The sequence below is a fragment of the Mauremys mutica genome, chromosome 4 (assembly GCF_020497125.1).
Source record: "Mauremys mutica isolate MM-2020 ecotype Southern chromosome 4, ASM2049712v1, whole genome shotgun sequence".
Classification (NCBI taxonomy): domain Eukaryota; kingdom Metazoa; phylum Chordata; order Testudines; family Geoemydidae; genus Mauremys; species Mauremys mutica.
In genome coordinates this window covers 132,403,838-132,423,027 of record NC_059075.1, presented here as the reverse complement: position 1 = coordinate 132,423,027, position 19,190 = coordinate 132,403,838, and positions in this window count along the sequence as shown.

Genomic DNA, 19,190 nt, shown 5'->3' with positions numbered 1-19,190 from the left:
CTGGAATATTATTTTTGTTTTACTTACTCGGTGTGAAACTCGTTGCTGGTGCTGACCCACAGGCCGGGTGGCCCGCTGAGGTGAGTAAAGGGGCGGAGGTAGCGCTCCCTCCCCCGAGTCCCTCTGCCTGAGTCAGATCCCCTTATAAACTGCTCATGGCTACCCAGGGGGCTGCAGATCCCTAGTTGGGAATCACTGCCCAGAGAATTGCAGTTACTCTTGTACTGAGCCCAACTTGTGTTTGGCTAAAGCATGTCTTCCAGAAGGCACCTAGGTCTGATTGGACAACATCAAGAGATGGAAAATCCACCCCATCCCTTGGCCGTTTGTGCCAAGGGTTAATCACCCGCATTTTAACAAATGCATGCCTTATTTCTAACGTGCCATGTTCCTAATGGGACAGGTCCTGATCCGTGACGGGGCTCACAGGCACTAGCAGCAATCATCATTGTGATGTCTTACATAGAGGTCAGCCTGAGTCACTGCCCCCCGCCTCCAAATCCTCAACGTCTGGCAGTTGGCATCTCACTCTCATAAATGGCCCCTCTCTTTATAATGGGCTGGAAAAGACTTAAGATCAAAACGCATCCTCCTCCCCCCCCGCAAAAGATTAGGCTGATCAAAATCTGCAACCAGCTTTTGCAGCTGGAGCCCAGCTTTCTCTTCCATCTGGTTAGCAAACTCACAATGCACCATAACACAAATCACCAAGAGACAACACAGAGGCACTCATAACCCTTTGCAAACCATGAATGCACTAAACCTCACAACTTCACAATCAGCAGGAGGTCAGATCAATATCACTAGTCCCCGTTTGCAGAGGGGGAAACTCTGGCACGGGGAGTCCAAAGGTCAATGTTTTCTAAAGTGGCCACCGACTTGGGGCACCTCCAGGTTTGGGACACCCTGGTGCCTGATTTTCAGAAGAATGAAGCATAAGTGCAGCAGAAGCCAAGGGGGGCCGTGAATGCTCAGCATCTCTGCAAATCAGGCCTACTTACTGTGGCCCGAGGAACTGAGCCACTCTGAATCAGTGGACATGCTTGAAAATCTAGTCTAAGTGCTCAGGGTCTGCCCCAACTCCCACTGAAGTCTGTGGAAAGATTCCTTTTCATATCAGAGGTCACTAGATTGGGTCCTTCGCAATCCATCTGTTCCATCCAGGCCTCAGGATAGACAAAAAATTCCCTCTCCCTGGGAATTTTACCTCTGGCTTCTCCACAGATTGGCCCCACAGGCTTTGTTCCTTGGGAAAATTGTTTGGGAACGACTCAGATGAAATCAGCCCTAGTTACAAGACATTCCCCTCCTCCCTGATGGGCTAAGCCAGCATCCCAATTAGTGCCCCCCAAAGGAAGGTGGTGCTCAGGTTTTAACCCTTTACTTGCCATCTTGCAGCGGGGCAGGAGAGGAAAAGTTTGACTTTAAGGTTTTATTCTGCCCAAATCCTGGTTTTCCCATGAAAGGTGAAATGCACTCCAGGGCAGAGGGCCCGCATGGGGCTAGATCGGCAAATGAATGTAAGGACAGATAGTCAAGGACTCAGCACCTGCAGCTGGGACATGGTTTTCCAATGAGCTCATTCAGACACCTAAGTAAGGGTCAGATTTCAGCAGTGCCCAATCCCCAGTCTGCAAACGTGTCGGAAAGTCCTGCCCTTAAGGCCTATTTTGAGGACTTAAGTAGTGCCAAGGCCTCGGGCGAATGTCACTCTAAAATGATAGCTATGGAGTCCCGCTAGCATGTGCCAATGACGCACATAGAGGAAGGCATGAGTCAAGCAGGACAAATATAGGGCAATACACAGACTGAGGAAGGGGATGAAATGCCACCTGCTGCCTGCGGGGACTGGGTATTCACTCAATAAATAGTCAGCAAGCTGAGGAAAGGCACCAATCAGCAAAGGGAGCCAGGATCCAGCTTTCTGAGCCCAGCTCCCCATTCCTGTGTGACATGAGTTTGGTGGAGCTCAGCCCAACTCCCAGCAGCCTGGTATTCACCTCACACAAGCACCACAACTGGCAGCAACTCAGGCCGCCTGGTCAGCAGCCTCAGCAGAGAAGGCAAGGCCCTATTGAGACTAAATCCCCCCCTTCAGGCCCTCCACAGCTGAGTCTCATTGACAGAGTAGGATGGGGGGAAGCTGGCCACGGGCCGAAGCAGAGCAAGAGGGACGGGAGGAAGCTCCCATTAAACGAACCAGAAGTCCTAGAGATGGCTCCAGACTTCAGCTTATAAGCCTCACAAACTGTCTGGAAAGAAAGAGAAGACTGAATTACTTGCCTAAGTTAAATTAAATACCCAGAGAATTGCTGGGCCTGCAATGATGATGACAGGGGCTTGCTCACCTGTTGCTCCCCCTCCCTGGGCTGCTGAGTAACAGCCAGGGAGGTCTGCATCTGCAAGCAGGCACCCTGCTACAGATGGAGCTCCCATTAGTCCTGGTGGTTGGGAGCATTCCGGCCAATGGACTTGGGAGGAGGGGGAAGGCAAAGGGGGAGATTGTAGGGAGCAGAGGGGGAGGGGAGGTGTCACTGGAGGCGGAAGCGGGGGCTCTCTGGTGAGGGGTGATGGGGGCACAGGGGCCAGTGGGGGTCTTTTTGGGGGGCAGAGGGTTGTGTGGGTCTCTGTGGGGGGGTGATGGACAGAGCCAGCTGCAGCCCAGGTCTGCTCTGTGGGGGTTGCTATAGCCCCCCAAGGAAACCCCCTCTGTACTTTGTATTTAACATCACCCCCGGGTGCCCATTGCTGCTCCCCCACCCCAGGGCTGCGTCTGTCTGACAGTGACAGGCTCCTCCTGCTTTCGGCCTGCTGCTCCCTGCTGTGGAGGCGAGGCCAGGCAGCTCTGGCAACGCCCTCCACAGCTGCCATTGGCTGCTGTTCCCGGCCAATGGGCTGGCAGCAGGGTCAGGGCTGGTGGGGGAGGGGGACGGAGGCAACGTGCAGAGCTGCCCTGCCTGGGCCCAGACTCTCTGTGGCGCGCGGGGACGCTGAGGGGCGGAGACCCGTTGGGGGGAGTCACCGCTGAGGTGAGGGGGCTGCACGTTGCCAACCTACGGTGTGGGGCCCCCAAAAGCCTTTTTAAACACCCACAAGTCTGTCTAGCTTGGGCCCCTGAATCACTAACAATTTAAACATTAAAACCAACTCTTCTAAGAAGACAAATAACCCCATTTAAAAAAACAAAACTATTTTTTTTCCAGAATAAAAACGAAACTGCTTTTAAAAACCATTTTTGGCCTCTCCATTTTCGGGGAGAGTAGGGTGACTAGACAGCAAGCGTGAAAAATCAGGGTGGGGGGTAACAGGAGTCTATATATGAAAAAGACCCCTAAATCAGGACTGTCCCTATAAAATTGGGACATGTGGTCACCCTACTCTCCCCTAACATTCACCTTTGTGATCTGGGGAGGAGGAATTAAGTTGTCTGCATAACTGGGCTGCTTTTGGCTAATTTTTTTTTCTTTTAGTTAAAACATTTTTCTTTGGGGGCCTTACAGTATTAAACATTAAATCACCATACACAACAATCCTTAACGTTACTCTACCAATTCCCAAGTGTGGGGCCCCTTGCAGATATCAACGAATGTCTTGGGGATTGTTTGTTTGTTTTTTAAACATGTTTCTTTCATGCTTAATATTTGGGGGCTGTTTTTTAAATAAAATGGGTGTATCACAACCATAGTAAGCACCCTAGAAATACCCAGAGCTTTTACATGTTTGATTTTCTTTAGCGCAAACGCTTGTTCTAAAGTATTGTGGAGGTCTGTGAACCCTGGAAACATTTCAGTTTTGGGTTAGACCCATGTTTATTTTTGTAAATTATTATTTTAATGACTTTGAGTTGCTAGAAAGAGTGACCCATAGCATTAGACCAACCCCTGGGTTATATTTCCAGTGTCCATAGCTTTCAACCAACTCCTGGGGTCATATTTAAACTGTCCAATAGCTTTCAACCAACTCCTGGGGTACTATTTAAACTGTCCAATAGCTTTCAACCAACTCCTGGGGTCATATTTAAACTATCCAATAGAATTGAACCAACTCCTGGGTTATAGTTAAACTGTCTAATAGCTTCTGCTATCTCCTGAGGTTTTATTTCAGTTGCATATTAATCAAAGCTCACCATCCTCACTCACTCACCTCTCGTACTGTGGGCATACACCCATCAAATTTAATTACTGATCACTTATACCATTAACCCCGATGGCAACAAGGGTGGTTTATCTCAGTCACTTTGGCTATGACCTGGGGTTGTCGTTAAAATCATTCAGTTCAACAGAGTGGGTCAGCTCTATTGTACTCAAACATATCTGAACCAGCCCTGTTTTTTTTAAATGGTAAACAGATTTTTAGGGAGGTCCCCCCCCCATGATTCTACAACATATATTTCAGCTTTTTGTTCTAAATGGGTATATTTTACACAAAGACAACAGATCACACTGTAATAAGATTGGTGCCATTATTTAGTAAGGACAGAATGGCCAAAGAGTGACATTATGTAATATATATTTTCAAAGTTAAAAACAGGGAGCACACCTCCTCTTGCAGTCCAGCAGAAATTCAGTTCAAGTCTCTTTCAACAGAAACTCTCTCCAAAAAACTGAGATTTTTACACCAGCCTAACTCTTTGTTTCAAACAGATTTCAAAAGTCTGTAGTTAGCAGGTAGATTCGATCATCACAACTCTGAATTAATAGATACTTAAGGACTTTAGGCCCTCCTCCCCTAACATTCCCTTTTGTGATCTGGGCAGGGGGAATTAAGTTGTCTGCACAACTGGGCTGCTTTTGGCTAATTTTTTTTCTTGTAGTTAAAATACATTTTTCTTTGGGGCCTTCTTACAGTATTAAACGTTAAATCACCATACACACAATCCTGAACATTACTGTACCCATTCCCAAGTGTGGGGCCCCTTGCAGATATCAATGAATGTCTGGGGCTTGTTTGTTTTTTAAGCATCTTTCTTTCATGCTTAAAATGTGGGGGTTGTTTTTGAAATAAAATGGGTGTATCACAACCATAGTAAGCACTCTAGAAATACCCAGAGCTTTTACATGTTTGATTTTCTTTAGTGCAAACGCTTGTTCTAAAGTATTGTGGAGGTCTGTGAACCCTTGAAACATTTCAGTTTTTGATTAGACCCTTGTTTATTTTGTAAATATATTATTTTAATGACTTTGAGTTGCTAGAAAGAGACCCATAGCGTTAAACCAACTCATGGGTTATATTTAAACCAGTGGTTCTCAAACTTTTGTACTGGTGACCCCTTTTCACATAGCAAGCCTCTGAGTCTGACCTCCCCCCCCTTATAAATTAAAAACACTTTTTTATATATTTAACACTATTATAAATGCTGGAGGCGAAGCAGGGTTTGGGATGGAGGCTGGCAGCTCACGACCCCTGAAAGGTCCCAATCCCCAGTTTGAGAACCCCTGATTTAAACTGTCCAATAGTGTTTAACTAACTCCTGGGGGTTAAACTGTCCAATAGAATTCTACCAACTCCTGGGGTTATAGTTAAACTGTCTACTAGAGTACAACCAACTTAAACTGTCCAATAGCATCTGTGAACTTCAGAGGTTTTATTTCATTTCATATTAATCAAAGCTCACCATCCTCACCCAGTTCAACAGGGTGGGTCAGCTCTATTGTACTCGAACACGTCTAAACTATCCCTGTTTTTTTAAATTGTAAACAGATTTTTAGGGTCCCCCCCCATGATTCTACAACATACATTTCAGCTTTTTGAGCTAGAGCTAGGCTCTCACAAACTATTTTTTTTTTAATTTAAAAGACAGACAGCTCCTTGAAAACAAACCAAGATGGTCCTTTACAACTTTTAGCTCACTTAAGGGCCACTAAGACATTCTAACAGAAACACAGATAGTCACAAAGCCCTTTTCAATAGATTTTTTTTTTATTATTTACAGCTACCAAGTTTTATATTTGTCATAAACATACAGCTAAGGGTAGCATAAAATCCCTCCTTTAACTGTAAGGGTTAAGAAGCTCAAATAACCTGGTTGTCACCTGACCAAAAGGACCAATAAGGAAAGAAGATCCTTTCAAATCTGTGGGGGAAGGTTCTTTGTGTGTGTTTCTTTGTTGTTTTCTCTGGGACAAAGAGAGACTAGGGCAGAAAAAGAAACCCTCTCATAAAACCCTACCTGAAATAAGCATCTAGATTACAAAAATTAAGAAATGTGTTAGATTATCTTTTGTTTTAGCTTGTGAATTTTCCCTAGGCTAAGGTGGTTTATTCCTGTTTTTTGTAACTTTGAAGTTTTGCCTAGAGGGGAATCCTCTGTGTTTTAAATCTTATTACCCTGTAAAATTACCTTCCATCCTGATTTTACAGAGGTGCTTCTTTAACTTTTTTTTCTTTATAATAAAGTTCTGCTTTTAAGAACCTATTGGTTTTTAGTGTCCTAAAAAGCTAAGGGTCTGGTCTGTGTTCACCTTGTTTATCTATTTGGTTGGTATATTATTCTCAAGCCTCCCCAGGAAAGGGGGTGTAGGGGTTTGGGGGGATATTTTGGGGAAACAGGAACTCCAAATGTCCTTTTCCTGAATCTTCGTCTAACTCACTTGGTGGTGGCGGCAACAATACTGTCCAAGAACAAAGAAGAATTTGTGACTTGGGGAAGTTTTTAAACTTAAGCTGGTAGAAATAAGCTGAGGGGGTCTTACATGTGGGTCCCCATATCTGTATCCCAGAGTTCAGAGTGGGGAGGGAACCCTGACAATATTGCATGTTTATCCCCTCACCATTCCCTAACTTAATCCTTTTAGATTTCTTACAAATAGTCTTTTTCTTAAGCAGGGTTTGTTGGGATCAAGGAGACGCGGAGTCAAGAGGTTTGTCAAGCAGGCGTCCCGAGCTCTCTTGAGCTGGGTTTTTATTAGTAATTAGAACAAAGAGCATGAGATCACAGTTACTTGTAACATATTGATTGGTTCACCCATAGCCATCTCCCCTTGTGCAATATATCATAATTGGTGAAGGGACTACGTAAGCTATTGGAGGGGCTACGTGCACTATTGCCTAGTCTGTGCTTAATCAATAACCTGAGCATTGCTTTACCTTAAGCCAGGAGTAAATGTAATAAACATGTGTGTGGTTTGCCAGCACAGCATATTTTCACTACAAGGGTTCTGTAACTTTTTCTGTGGACCAGACAGTCAATATAGCACTGCAAGCAGGCAATGTCCAGTTTGGTCATGTTCTTTAAAACACGGTCAGGGTCTCCACTGAATTGCACAACAACATCTATCCCTTGCACTAAATGTTCTCGAGTTAAGCACAGACAGTGAATAGCATAACCTATGGCAATAACATCAGCATCTTTAGCCTTCTCAAAGAAGTAGTTAGGAATAGAACAATTTCATAATGCTCTTTTCACTGCATCAGAGGAGAGCTAGCTGTAACAGACAGTTGTGCTGAAGATGTGATTTAGCTTGCCTACTATGTGTGTTCTGGCTGGACTACAATATTGTTGTCTAATGTCTTTATTAATGACCTGGATGTAGGTAGAGAGAGCAGACTGGTCACGTTTGCAGATAACAAGAAGCTAGGAGGAGTTGCCAACTCTTTAGAGGACAGAGCTAAAATTCAGAGGTATCATGGTAAATTGGAGGACTGGTGTTCTTAAGGGAATTGGAGGACTGGTGTTCTTAAGGGAACAGCGGGGAAAGTCCTTGGAGAATTATGGAGCTTGACCCAAAGCCCACTGGAGTCAGAGGACAGACCCATCAACATCATGTCTTATTAGATTGGACTCCTACAGAGGACCTTGCTGAGTCACTATTCCTGGCCTGGGTTTTCCCTGCCAGGGAGCGCTGCATCACGAGGCTGCTCAGTGCAGTTAGGAAGCAGCTAGAATCTGTGATGACCAGACTATGAATACAGTTGTAATATAAAAGCTTCATATGCTAAATACTAAAGACCAAGAAAAACACTAGATGTCCCCGCTGGTGGGGAAGGAGCTCCCGGTCGGGCCAGGAGGTGGAAGTGCCCAGCCTTCTGGCGGAGAAAACCCACTCCCGGCGCAAGCGCCAAGGTGGGAGAGACACCAGCCAGGCCAAAATGGAGCTGGGCCAGGATGTGGCTGGGCAGGCAGGACCCAGCCCAGGAGCAGAACCGGGCAGGGTGGCTCTGGGGCTTTTTGTGTGGGCAGCAGCGGCCCCAGGAGCCCAGCCCTGATTTCCAACAGGAGGCATCGCCCTGCCCGGTCACTGAGGACCTTCTAGCCTTCCCAGGGCAGGAGGTGGAGGATCCCTGTCCCAGCACCAGCAGCTCGGGACAGCAGCAGTGCCTGGGACTCAGGCAGCAGCATGGCCGACGGATGCTTCTGCTTTGTTCCGGGTGAGGAGCCAGGCTGGGCTCAGGGAGGGGTGAAGAGGGGGCTGTGAAAACCCTGGGCCCAGGCCCTCGACCAGTGCTATGGGGGCAGGTCTCCAGCCCAGGTTTCTGGCCCGAGCCACGTGAACCCCACTTACACTAGACGCTGCCACTTTGGTCCTTGGTGCTCCATTGGGCAGGGGGTGGGTGAGGGAGACACCCACCCAGGGAGTCCAGGACAGTGTGAGGGGTCTCTTTGCTATGGGCTCCTGAAGGAGTTGGGGGCTGATGACATCACTGAGAGGGGGAAGTGTGAGCCCTGATCTGCCCTAGGTCCTGGAGGTCGGATGGGGGAACATTGTCCCACCATGCTACGTCCTTCCCCCAGGTGGCAGCAGAAGTCACCCTGTTCCCTTCTCTCCCTGGTGCAGGGACCACCAGGGACTCAGAGGACGAGGAGGAATGGGTCGATGTGGTCACAGAGGAGGCTGCTCTCAAAAACATCAGAGAGCAGCTCCATGGCCGAGCTGTGCTGGAACCGAGATTGTCCTGCTCCTTCCCAGCACCCTGACCCCCAGCAGAGAGTCTTGGCCCTCATGAGCCATCACCCCTAATGAGAACCTTTGTCCTCCATGATCTGGGACCCCCAAGATGGGGGTGTTTGTCACACACCAGCCAGGGTCTCCTCCCCCAACAGGCACTGTCCCAGTTCCTGACCCTGCTTGTGTAGGAGTCGTGGGTGATTTGGACAATGGGTGGGTCCCCACGATCCCCCATTCAGGCCTAAGTCCTGTAGCTGGTGTGGCTGGGGCAGGGAGGTCCCTGGCTAACTGGGTCTCTCTCCCCTAACCCCACTCCTGGTGGGCGCAGGATGAGGCCCAGCAGCTCGTGTTCCTGCACGCCATCCACCCCGCGTGTCTTGCTGCCAGCAGAGAGGGCAGGACACACTGGAGCCGCACTGCTGCAAGGCAGCTGTGGTGGAGAGGAGAGTGGACAGAGACATGGGAGGGGCAGGGGTCTCCCAGGGCCGATGGTTGGGGAATGGCTGGTGCTGGAGGAGCAGCTGAAGGCAGGGATTGCTGGGGCTGAAGATTGGGGATCCAGCTCTAGCGCCTATCCTCTAGCATCTCCTGCAGAGGGGCTGAGGGGAAGGAGAGTCCAGGCCCAGGCAGGGACTGGGAGCTGACAGGAAAATGCTGATGGAGTCCCCTCTCCCTTCCATTAGAATTCAGCCGAATTCCTCAGGATGAGTCACCATGTGGCACAGCTGGCTCTGTTCATCGGTGACCCAGCCAAGGCATCAGCCGGCAGGCCAGGGAGGGGGTTTACCGGCTCTACCAGCTGCTGCTGCACCAGAAGGGTATGGAACCCAGCTGGGAAATGGCACCCGCTAGACGAGTGAGACTGGGACCCCAGCCAATTTCTCTCAGACTGACCCCGGCTGGAGGATGAGTCTCTCTCTATCTCTTTCTGTGTTCTACACCACCCCCTGCAATTCTGTTGGGCCGGGCACACAGCGAGGACTCTGCCCACTGTGCAGCCACCAATGGGATTGGAAGGACACAAGCACTGCAACCAGAATGACAAATATGTGTGTCTCTCTCTTTCCCAGGCCTGACCATCCATGAGTTCAAAGACCTGTGGTTCTGGGACTGGCACCAGGACAGTAGGCTCCTGGAGTACAAAAACACAGCCAGGGTTGGGGAGGTAAGGACACTTTGCCAGGGCATGGCACAGGTCTGGCAGTGTGGGTGGCTTCCTCCTGGAGCCAATATCAGAATACAGTTGTAATATAAAAGCTTCATATGCTAAATACTGGAGACCAAGAAAAACACTAGATGTTGGACATAGGGGTGCAGGAAACTCTACAACAACTACCAAATTATCGATGTTCCCTGCCAAGTCATAATTCACAAGTGGGAGACTCCTCTTCAACCACGATCAATAACCCCTTTAGAAAATGACATTATTGTTGATGATGGACAGTTTGGAATCCATAATGGTGTTCAGACTCTGGATTCTGGGTGGCTGTCCTGTCAGACTGAAATAAGATTACGTCTACATTATTTTGAAAAACCGCCTGTTTCAATATCCAAGAACAAATTTAAAAAATCTAGGTTTAGGGTGAAGCTGACTCTAGAAGGCTTGGAGGAAGATCACGATGATGATAACCAAGATAAAACTGTACTATTGAATCCCAGTATGCATTGAGGGACGACCCCTGGGAACCGCAGGCCAACGCGACACGTATCCCTTCCCCTATTAGGCTGCGGCCAGTGGACCCCGGGTTAGTGTGCTATCGACAGTTCCAGTCCGACAATCACACTTGGTCCGCTGGAAATAGCACCTGTCAGTATTATTTCTCCCCTGACGATAATGATTCTCTCCTGGTCTATGTTAATGGCAAATCCAACTCCACTGCCCGGCTTGGAACTCTTAGAGGTGCCCAAGCAAAACAATGGAGAAGTGGGAATAATGGGTTGGTAGGAAATGGCCACTCCTTTTACATTTGTGGTACCTCTGCCTATAAGTGGCTCCCAGATCGGTGGTATGGAAGCTGTTATGTAGGATATCTTGCCCCTCCCCTTCGAGTGCTCCCTAAGCTGCCCCCTGGCCGCCCCAGGCAGCGCAGGTCCTTGTATAACGTCCCAGAACCCATTGACAAGGGAGACAGACTTGGCATGATCCTCCTCCCATCTTATGGGGTGGGACGGCTGGCTAAACTTTACCGTCAGCTCTCTATGTTTCTCACCAAGTTTGCCAATGACACCCTGGCCATAGAGAAAAGCCTTAACTCCGAGCTTTATCAGCTCCGGTTGCTGGCCCTGCAAAACAGACAGGCCCTAAATTATGTTTTAGCCTCTCAGGGCGGGGTGTGTGCCCTTATTAGAAATGAATGTTGTACTTATGTCCCAGACAACTCACAGGACATTAACAAACGCATCCTGTCAGCCGAACAGGCCTTTGAGCAGTGGAAGGCCCAGGAAGGGAAACACACAATTTTTGATTCCCTTTGGAGTTGGTTGCCCAACCTGGGAGGATTGGGAAGTGGCCTTGTGCGTCTCCTCCTCACAGGTGTGATACTGTGCCTGGTCACCCTCCTCCTGCTTGCTTGTTTTAAACTGCTCCTCCGTAAACTTTGTGCCCCCCGTGCCCCAAAGGTCCCTATGTACCCTCTCATTAAAAGCCCCAGCTCCATAGAACTCAATTACATTTTGTCCACAGTATATGAGAACACTCAGCCAAAGGTTTGTTGAGTATTCTCAAAGGAGGGAATTGTTGGTGGCATTGGACATGGCCCAGTATTAACAGAAGGGTGGAAAACAACAGTACCAATAAAGCCTCCCTGTAGCAGGCCTGAGTGAACCAAAGTTATTTTATGCTTTCCTGAACCGCTGCCATGTTTAAACTGTAATCGACCCCATAGACCAGATGAAAAGAATGGAATGTATAACAGCTAGTTCAACCCTGGTACCACCGGGAAATAATGAGGCCTGCTTGCACCTGGCTTAGGAGGTAGAGTAACAAATCAAACAGTAAGACAAGATAAAGGTTCAAAAAGTAAGCACTAACAAAATAATTTGTTTGCTGCCAAGTATAATTTAACCTGCTTAGTGTAATTGCTACTTGCTATATGGAAACGTGAGGGGAAGGGGGGTAAAGGGGGGGTAAGTAGTGGGGGGTAATAAAAATGCTTAGCTAAAATCATGTATAAAAAAAAACCTGCTTGTATGGGGGGTGCTTGATTTAAAACTTGTCTGCCTCCGAGCACCAAGCTTTAAGATCTCAAATAAACTTTGTCTGCTTCTCCACCTTGGTGTGTTTATTGGGGCGAAGCACACCGGGCAACGAACCACTGTTGCTGCTGCCTCAGGCCTCTGTGCCGGCAACAACCAGAACAAGCAAACTCCATTTCCAGGCAGTGGGGCCTGTGTGTACTCAACCCCCTAGAAACCGGGTCTGAAATGGGGAGCAAGGACCCCAGGCCAGTAACAGTAGGAGTGGGCAGAGCAGGCCTGTAAAAGGGTGCTTTCCCCTGGGCTGCACAGCCTGGGGCCTAGCCAAGCTGATTATAGAATGAGCCTAACTGAGAGGCAGAAGTGGTGAGAGGCCTGTGGGTGCAGGCTGTACAAGTGCGTAGCTGGTGACAGCGACGAGATGATGAGGGATGAAGCTTGGACAAGAATAGTGCTTGCCCCTCGTGTTTGCCAGTTTCTAAGGAGGAGCGTATATGACAGGGGGGCTTGGTCTGTGGGCAATAAAGCCTGGAGCTAGGTCAAATGGATTACAGAGTGAGCTCCACCTGAGGGGAAAGCCAGGGAAAACCACAACAAAGGTACAGGAGCAGGCCTAGCTGTTTGGTACAGGGCCTTGAGGCAGAACCTAGAATCCAGGGTAGGACTATTTCTCCCATGGTCTCTAAGGAAGGGGACGTACAAGGCCAGAGAAAGGGCTACCAAGGTCAGCAAGGGCAGACCAAGCCAAAGTCAGGCTGTGGAAAACCCCGAAGGGACGGAGGACCTTGTTTCGGTTAAAGACATTTTTGGACTTTTCGTTTGGGATGAGCGCGACCCAGGAAGGAGTGGAATAAAAGATGGTCACCTGGCCGAAGGGCTGAGTTCCCAGGCAAAAAACTGCCAGAGTGCCCTACCGACTCTCGGCGGGGGTGCTAACCCAGCAGGCACCAGGCCTTGGCAGGAAGGGGCACCTATTGATGAGTGAACTCTGTTACAAGCCTGCTTCCATTATGGAAACACTCTGGTATTGGAGAGGGGTGAGGATGGCCTATGGGAGAAGATGGCTGGAGGGGTCATACAGAAGGGGCAGCAGGGTGCAGTGATGATGATGAGAGCAGGGAACAGGTTATACTGCAGCCCTGCCACTGAGTGGTAACGTGATCCTGGCCAGGTCACTCTCCCACCTGGTGCCTCACTTTCTCTATCTTTGAAATGGGGATCATCCTGTCCCACATTAAGAAAGTGTTTGATCCTCTGCTCTTGTTTCCCAAATCCCTGCCCTCCTTGCCCCACACAGGCCTCTGCCCTGTTCCTCAAACTTCTGTGCCCATGTTAGAGCCTGGGTCGCCCTGCAACTGCAAGGTCTCATGTACAGTCTCCTGCCAGCAAACTGAAACCGCCCCTAGATCCAGAATAGGAATCGCAGTTCCAGTGCACTTCCCTCAATGGAGTATAGACCACGGGCATGAGGAAGGCCAACACTCACATCCAGGTAGATCATCAACCTACTCCTCTGTCCCAGGAGCAGGAAGACCTCTGGTTCTTGCTGTCTGGGGAGCTGGAGCTGCTAAGTTGGGGGTGTGGTGGGCCACTGGGCCACCCATGGTCAGGGCAGTCAGTGCAGAGCAGCATTTAACCAGTTACCAATCCATGAGAGTACCTTATGATGTATGTATATGGCACAATAATTCTTCATTGAATCAGTTGATTCAATTGCTTATTCTTTAGGGTTCAGACCCTCTGTTCTCTTCAGCTCTTCCCATCTCTCTCATGTCTGAGCGGTTCTGAGGAATTCATTATGACTCCTCAGGGGAAGGGCTTTCAGGCCTTGAGCCTTCTCTCAGGGTCCTCCTCATTGTGGTTCCAGAGCTCTGCAAATCAGGTTTGCTCAGGAAGACCTATTTTCCATGAAACCATGGTGACTGTCATTGATTCTACTTCCATTCTTGCTTCATTGTTCATTGAATCCCCTACCAACTTTTATATTATTTTGCCGGGGACTGACATCAGGTTAACCAACATATAATTTTCCAGGTCATCCCACTTGCATTTTAAAAACATTGGTACAACATTAGTTCTTCCTCTCTGCTGTAATTTCCCCACCATTTCAAGTTTTATCAATAATTAACATCAGTGTCTCAGAGAATGCCTCAGATAACTTTTTTAGAACTCTTGGCTGAAAGCTATATGAGCTGGTTATTTAAAATGTTTATCACTATAAGATATTGTTTAAGTTCTCCTTAGTTATCATGTGTCCTAAAGATGAACAGTTCCATACCCCATTACTCCCAGCCTGAGACAGGCAGTGCCTCCTATTTCCCGCCTACACACCCAGCCCTGGGCACTCCTTTCACAGCTGCCCATTCAGAATCCCTCACAACTATTCTGTCATATCCTGTAGTCATCATTTTACCCATTTCCTGGTGGGGGCCAGGGCTCTTCTTTGAGGACACAGGGCAGTTTGTATTGGGATCTTGGGTCTTCATCCCATCCCATCCCACCTTCTCCTGGGATACCAGGGGAAAGAATTGTGCCCAGGCCTGGAAGGTGTCCAGTCTGAAGAAAAAACTTACTGAAGCATCTCTGAGGGAGAGATTATCTGTATTCAGTTTGATTAGACATAGATTTGCGCATTTTATTTTATTTTGCTTAGTAACTTACTTTGTTCTGTCTGTTACTACTTGGAACCACTTAAATCCTACTTTCTGTATTTAATAAAATAACTTTTTACTTATTAATTAACTCAGAGTATGTATTAATACCTGGGGGAGCACACAACTGTGCATCTCTCTCTATCAGAGTTATAGAGGGCAAACAATTCATGAGTTTACCCTGCTTTACACAGGGTAAAACTTTATACAGGGTAAGCTTTATACAGGGTAAAACAGATTTATTTGGGTTTAGACCCCATTGGGAATTGGGCATCTGAGTGCTAAAGACAGGAACACTTCTGTTAGCTGCTTTCAGGTAAACCTGCAGGTTTGGGCATGTAATTCAGACCCTGGGTCTGTGCTGGTGCAGACAGGAGTGTCTGAGTCAGCAAGACAGGGTTCTGGAGTCCTGAGCTAGCAGGGAAAGCAGAGGGATAGAAGTAGTCTTGGCACATCGGGTGGCAGCTCCCAAGGGGGTTTCTGTGATCCAACCCGTCACAACCTCCTCTAATGAGACCTCGCTCTGAGACAGTTCCTTAGATTTGTCACCAAAAAAAAATGGCTCAGGTTTGGGAATCTCCCTCCCATCCTCAGCCGTGAAGACTTATGCAAAAAATTCATTTAGTTTCTCTGCAATGGCCTTATCGTCCCTGAGTGCTCCTTTAGCATCTTGATCATCCAGTCGCCCCACCGGATGTTTAGCAGGCGTCCTGCTTCCGATGTACTTAAAAAAAAATTTATTATTACTTTCTGAGTCTTTGGCTAGATGTTCTTAAAATTCTTTTTTGACCTTCCTAATTATATTTTTACACTTCATTTGCCAGATTTTAAGCTCCTTTCTATTTTCCTCAGTAGGATTTAACTTCCACTTTTTAAAGGATGCCTTTTTGCCTCTCCCTGTCCAAGAGAAGGAACATTCTGCAGCTCAGCCAGTGAGTCGAGCAGTGATGGTCCCTGAGGCTGTGGCTGTCCAAGGAAGCTCCTTAGTTTTCAGTTGTGGAGCCGTTAATCATGGGGCCATTGATCAAGTTGAGTTATTTGCTAATAATGTCCCGGGATGTCTGACGGCTCATGGGGGAGCAGGGATGGGTGTCGCCATCTGTGACAGAACTGGGGGATAAAGGGGCCTTTCAGCAGTAGCCCCCTCTTGCCCCCTCTTGCCCTTATGAAGGGGGGATTTCTCCCCCCAGAGCTGCTTCCAGAATCACCCCCACCTGCTCCAATAGAGACAGGACAGACAGACCTGAATAACCCCCAACCTACCCCACCCCACCCCACCAGAGACTGAGGGGAGTAAAGTGTCCCCTGGCCAGAAGTGCTCAGCCACCTGCTCCTGGGCCAACTGCCATAACTGCCACCATGGAAGGACTCATTCTCACTGGCGGAACAGGGGGCGGCAGGTTTGACACAATTCCCAAATCTGGTGCTTTAGTAAAAATTCCCCCTTCATTAAGAAAGCAGAAAAAAATAAAAGGTTTTCAGTGACCAGGCAACAAAAATGAAACTTCAATTCTGAGCCTGTTGCCCTCTCCCTCCCCAATACTGAAGTGGTTTGTCCCACCAGCTGGGTGTTTTGATGCTTTTTTTCCTTCCACTGGGAGAAACCATTTCCCTGTCGGGGGGTTATTAAAATATCTGGGGCGCTTGTTTAATTTGGGATTTTTTCATGTCAGGAATTTTAAAATAAAATCCCTCCCCTCACAACATTAGCTCCTTTTCAATTGGGAGGATAAAAATCCTGAGTCAGATGTATACTGTCCTCCCAGAGCATTCCATCACAGGATCGCATCTTCCTGATGGAATATATGTATCTGATGGAGAATTTATGGCCTATTCATGCCGAGCAAATTTGAAACTTCCCAGATTCACAGACAGTTGCCTGCAACCCAGACCGAGGATGCAGGCTCTCTCCCTGGGGTGAGCCGTTTAAACCAAACCCCTTTCGGGCCCGAGGGGAACAGAACAGGTTCTTTATGGGGCAGGGGTTAAATCCAAATAGTGTTAATGAACACAACGTCCATCACTAGGGAAAGGCAAACAGGCCTCAACAACTGGAGGGAAGACCAGAGAAGTGCCAATTCAACATCTGCCTGTGCCCACTGCAGTGCAGCCCTGATGCCCCCAGACCCCTCCCATGTGTTTGTGCACAGCCTGCCCTGCTGTTCTGAGCTGACCCCTTGCCCCACCCCAAGCCCCTGGAGGCTGGGTGGCTTCCAGTCATGGCTTCCAAGGCCCCCTATCTGGGAACTCCTGCACATTTACCACCCCTTGGCCCTGGTTAAATCCACCCCAGGTCCCTGTGCGTGGCCTGAACAAACACCAGTGTAGGAATTAGCCCCCCATGCCTGGCCCCCTTGGCCTGGCTAGAGGGCCACTGTGGGTCAACACCAGTATGAGCTGGGCCTGCAAAGCGGGTGGGCAAACTACACCCCACCTTCGCTCTTTGAATCTTTCCTCATCGCTCCCTCTCTGCCGCCCCTGTCCTGGCGCTGTTCCACCCTGAACATTTCCCCTTGGTTGACACAGGCGGGTGCTGATGTCAGTGCACCCAGAGCTGGCTGTGAGAGCCCAGGGGCAGTCTCACCCCAACTTACTGCTCTCCCTGGCCAAGAAGTTACCAGGCCAGCCCCTCAGCTGGTGGAAATCTGCATCTCTATTGCCTTCAATGGTGCTATGCCCATGAGACTCTGGCCCCAGCTGTGGCTGTATGGCACAGTGAGCGCTGACCCTGCTGGGTGAGAATGACTGTCACAGCATCTCCTCCCCACATCGTCTCTTGCAGGTGTCCAGCAAGCTCTGAGTGCTCTCCATCACCCTCTTTAAAGACCTGCTGGAGCTTGTAAGGGGGCTTAACAGGAGGCAGATGAAGGATCATATGCTCCAGAACGTGGTCCCACTGCTCCTCCTTGTGCATGATGAGCGTCCCAGCGGGTCCCAGGTGAAGCCACGAGCTGGACCCTGCGCCTGAGACCATTACAGAGCAACCAGTAATTTGTTTTGGGGGGACAACATGTGATACCCCCCTTTAAAGGGTCTGGCCAGCACAGGGCAGGTGTTCAGTGCTGTGACAATCAGATGCTCAAAATCACTAGAACGTTGAGTCCAGTAGCGCCATGACCATGGCGCCCTACCAATAGCTGAGTCTTCCCTGCATCCTCTGAGCCCAACACTCCCCACTGCAGCCAGGCTGAGAGATTGGGTGGGGCGAGGGGTTGCCTCACCACTCCTACAGCCACTGCCCTTGTCTGTTACAGCTCCATTTTGTTTCTTAAAGCTGTCCCCTTACTCCATTTTGTTCTTGTTCTCCTGTGTGGCCGCCCCTCCCTGGCTGTTAAGTTGTTTACCAGGGCCTCTGCCCTTCTCAAAGGGAGGGCCCCCTAAGTTGTTTAACAAAAGCCATTGCCCTTCTCAAAGGGATGGCCACTTATGCTAAGTGGGACCACTGCCCTGTTCAAAGGGTTAGTCCTGTTATCACCTTGTTAAAACCTGGGCTTGGTGTAGGGTAGGCTCTGTCCAAAGCTGCAAGACCTATTGTGTTTTTAAGATCCTGGGCATGAGTCATACCTCTGGGCTCAGGACTAGTCCAAACATGCCTCTGTGGCTACCTGCAGTTTTTCCCTGCTTGCTCTCCTCCCTGTGAGAAGGGGAACCAATCAGAGTTACTGGCGGGAAGCTGCCAGGGTTTGCCTTTAAAAACAGACATTTTTGAACACACTTCAGAAAGGTTCTTGCATTGCTGCCTGGTCTGATCAACCAGGGGTTCTGGGGGCCCTTTCTCCGCTCTCGTTTTATTTTTGAGCGTACCCCTGTTTTTGAAACCTCCCCCCCCCCACGAACAACGAATTTTGCCTGGAGATCTCCTGATTATTGTGAACAAATTGAGCCCTCTCTGCATCCTCTGATGCTGCTGCTGCTGTGCCTGCTTCTGCCCCTGCTGCTGCTGCCTTGTGGGATGGTAAGAATCCCTCTGTGAAACTTTCTATTCTTTTATTTTATTATTTTAGCTGCTGGCTCTGTCTCCCCAGCACACAGACTCAAGCTAAACCTTGGTCTGTGTCCTAAAACCTCTCTTACCCACCCCCCTATCCTGGCTGCTGGCTCTGTCTCCCCAGCACACAGACTCAAGCTAAACCTTGGTCTGTGTCCTAAAACCTCTCTTACCCACCCCCCTATCCTGGCTGCTGGCTCTGTCTCCCCAGCACACAGACTCAAGCTAAACCTTGGTCTGCGTTTTAAAACCTCTCCCTTAAACTCTGTGGCACTCTGCCACTAAAAGTAAGTTTGTGCTGCTGCTAAGTTCTGCTCCTGTGGGCTTTGCCTTGGACTGTTTTCAGCTGTATCCACTGCTGCAGTCACCCCCCCCCCCTTTGGAGCTGTGTTCTGGACACACACCACTCAGCCCTCTGGAACTATCCTTAGCATAAGGTGCACCCATTAAGTTAAGTTTAGCATTATACTT